The sequence below is a fragment of the Dipodomys ordii genome, unplaced genomic scaffold (genome assembly GCF_000151885.1).
Source record: "Dipodomys ordii isolate 6190 unplaced genomic scaffold, Dord_2.0 Scaffold60, whole genome shotgun sequence".
Lineage (NCBI taxonomy): Eukaryota > Metazoa > Chordata > Mammalia > Rodentia > Heteromyidae > Dipodomys > Dipodomys ordii.
Window position 1 is genome coordinate 5107873 of NW_012267276.1, and position 3814 is coordinate 5111686.

The 3814-nt window shown below is 35.4% G+C and overlaps 1 long non-coding RNA gene across 2 annotated transcripts in view; it reads left to right on the top strand.

The window, feature by feature from the left end:
- Window positions 1-2773: 2773 nt before the first annotated feature.
- Window positions 2774-3814, top strand: part of LOC105989877 — an 85806-nt gene continuing 84765 nt past the window's right edge. For both annotated transcript variants that reach the window (XR_001175273.1, XR_001175274.1), the window contains exon 1: window positions 2774-2815. This is a non-coding gene — a long non-coding RNA (uncharacterized LOC105989877). The remainder of the gene's footprint in view (window positions 2816-3814) is intronic.

Genomic DNA, 3814 nt, shown 5'->3' on the forward strand with positions numbered 1-3814 from the left:
GCTTATCAATTTTATATTCCATCAAGAGGCTAACTGTAAATTTTAGCATGCTCAAGTCTATGAATTGCTACTAACCAAAGGAAATGAAAAGATCTTACCTGTCACATGCTCTGTAAACTTATGTATACTCTTGCTTAAAAAGAAATGTTACTTGCTTCCTTCAATATTGAAAATTTTGCAATGAATATGTATCACTTATTGATTTCCTCAAAGCATTTCAAGTCACTTAATGATACTTTCAAATATATTAAAATGTAAGAGAGAATTTCATGTTCCTATATTATGACTCTCATTGATGTCTGTCCTAGGAAAGATATTAAAATATTTACCTATTATTAAATATTTCAGAACTTAAGGAAAGAAAAATGCTCTCTTCATACACCTTTACTAAAACTAATTTATTTCTTTGATTTCACAAAAGTTTAAATTATGTCTGTATATTAAACTTATTTTCTCAAACAGATGTAATTATGATGAAATTCAATTTGGGTCTAAAAGATTAAAAATGTTGGATATTTTAGATCTCAATACTCTATACTATGAATTTATATAAAAGACCTGATAAGCAAATAACTCTTACACTGAAATGAACACATACATTTCGGATTTTAGCCTTCTAGTAGCTTCATAGTCTTATTATTGTTTTAGTTTGGATTCTAAAGTCAACTTGTGATCCAGGGCAAAGTTCCTACTAAGGAAGGTTCTAAAGATGTCTACCACTACCAGAGGAAGTTCTCTGTGATACACTCTATAATTAAAGACAAAGACATCATGCATGTCTACAAATATATTCCAAAATTAAAATCACTCATTTGTATAATACATTTTTAAAATATACAATAAATAATTTTCACTTTAGGAAACTGGTGGATAGCTCAGTGGCAAAGGACATGCTTAAAATTCACAAGGATTTGAATGTCATCTTTGACATCAAACAGACAAAATGATTACCCTTTTTCACTTCTTCAGGGAATAGAAAGAAGGGACTATACTCATGTTTGGAAAATTCTTATGAAGGAGAATTTGTATATTTCACATGCCAGTAATGTGTCAGGATGCAAATCAGAAATCATTTGCTACTTCTGAGCCTCCAAGATGTAATTCTATGAATCTATCAGAAAGAGGGACATTAAAAAATCATATTAAGTGAAGTAAGACAGACCCCAAAGAAACATAGGTTCCATAATTTCCCCCATTTGTAATCATTAGTGTATGTCTAGGATAGTTCCAGCAGAGGTTCACATAGCTCAATAGCTATATGCATATGAACAGATAAAATGATGCTAATCAAAATGAACTACAAAATATGGAAACAAGAGGTTTGTTTTAAATTGTATTCTGTGAAGTTACTTCTTTTTTTCTTTCATTTTTTCCTTTGGTTTATTCCCTGTTGTCACTGTTTTTTATTTTGTCCCTGTGTCTTATATATATATGTTTATCTGATTTGGGGAAAGAAGGGGGAATAACAAAATGGTGAGACAAAGGACAATGGTGAACCAATGCAACAGCCATACTTGTAAGACACTAGGTTAGAAATGAACTTTACTATTGGAGGGTAGGGGAGCCAGGGAGGGAAAATGGGAGAAAATGAGGCAGGGGTTAACACTGACAAGAAATGTACTCATTTCCTTACTTACATAACTAAACCCTCTGTACCTCATCTTTACAATAAAATAGAATACATATTTTTAAAGAGAATACGATCAAATTATCAAAGACATGCTGGTGTAGACCAGAAGCCTCATCAGGGGTGAGGTTCAGAGTTTACGGTATCACCCAACCTGATGGTAAAAGAAGTCCTCTCTATAAATAGGCAGAAGCATTACAGTAGCTTTAAAATGACCCATCAGAACACATGAGAGCATTCCATAGAAGGGATAGTAGAGGAAAAACAAAGGAGGAGGTAACAATGCTCAGCAGGAAATGTACTTATTGCCTTCCTCATGTAACTGTAACCCCTCTGTACACTATTTTTACAATAAAAATATAAGTAAAGGAAAACTACAAGGAAGAAAACTTAAGTTACTTAGGTTACAGCCAGCACAGGGTAGAAGATAGATTGTTGTGAAGATGGGAACCACAAATATCGTATTTATAATCATATGATCCTATGGGACTAAGAAGAGGCTTAAACTTGGGCACATTTAAGTGTCTAAAACTATGCAATTAATCAAAATTTTTATACTATTCTGATCCTGTATGTAGACATGTTGGTTCTTTTAACCAAATTTCCTTTTATTCATTGGAAAGTTGTATCTTAGCTCTCCTGTTGAAGTCTCCTTGGTATGTGGTTTGATAAAAAATGACCCTAGCCAGAGACCAATTGCTCATGTCTATAGTCTTAGCTACTCAGGAATCTCAGATCAAAGCCAGTCTAGACAGGCAAATCTGTAAGACAGTTACCTTCAATTATTAACAGGCAAGAGGCTAGAACTGGAGGTATGGCTCAAGTGGTACTGTGTCAGCCATGAGGGGAAAAAACAAAGAGAGTGTAAGACACTGAATTCAAGCCCCATTACTAGAAAAAAGTATCCTTTTCTAGCCCTAGAGTTGATGTGCCAATCAGAACATTCTATGTCCAGTCCCAACTATTAGATACAGTTTACTTGGCTCTTATAAGGCAAATACAGGCTTATGGAATGTATTTACTAGAATTGTTAAACAATGTCAGGCCTCTGTGACCTTCTTGTGAACTACCTGGGTGATTCTGATCTACACCAACATGTCTTTGATAATTTGATATTCTCTTTTTTTTTTTACAGTTGAATTGTATTGTCAAGGTGATGTGCAGAGGGGTTACAGTTACAAACATAAGGTAATGAGTACATTTCTTGTTAAACAGTGTTACTCCCTCCCTCGTTTTCTCCCACTTTCCCTCCTCCTAACTCCCCTCCCCGTACAAGCTGTAAGGTTCATTTCCAACATAGTGTCTTGCAAGTATCACTGTTGCGTGGGTTCACCCTTTGTACTTTGTCTCACCATTTTGTCAATCCCCTTTCCTTCCCCAAATCAGAGGCAGTAGGGCAAAGGTAGCACAGTAGGACCGAGCCAAGCAGTAAGGGAAGGAAGTGATGGAATGGAGCAAGAAATGGTGTGGATGAGGTGGTCTCACTCATAGTCAAACCATTGAAAAAAGATGGTGAATACAATTGCTAGACGTTTGCCAACACAACTGTTTTGATTTCAACAGTTTAGATTTTACTCCAATGATATATGAAGTAGCCTTCATCTATATCCATGAGTCTTGTAGGACAGTCCTCTTCATCTTCTGATTAATAAACGTTGTGGCCTGTAGGTTCTTATTTCTTTCCATTTTTTGCTATATTTCTAAGACTTGTGTTTATTTGGCAAGCGCTCTACCACTGAGCCACCTTCCCAGCCCACTTGTGTTTATTTGGTTGTAAGATGATTCAATGTTTCTGGCCATAACGTCTTCAATATGAACTCCTTGGTATGTGTCTTTATCTACTTTGACCTCAAGCTCTATCTAATATTCTAATTCCTTTCCTTTTGTTTGCATTTTCCTATAATAACTTGGAACATCCTTTTTTGTATATTAAATTTGTTGAATCAAATTTTCATGAGACTCTCATAGACAGTGCACAAGACTGAGTTTCAAACTCACCATGGGATAAATGCTTGGAATCTCAGCACTTGGAAGACATAGGAAATTTATGAGTTTGAGAACAGCCTGGGTTACAGAGCAAGATGGAAGCCACCTTTCACAATATAGAGACACTACCTTAAAAACAAAAAAAAATCCTTGGGGCTGGGAAGGTGGCGCAGTGGTAGAGTGCTTGCCTTGCATGCATGA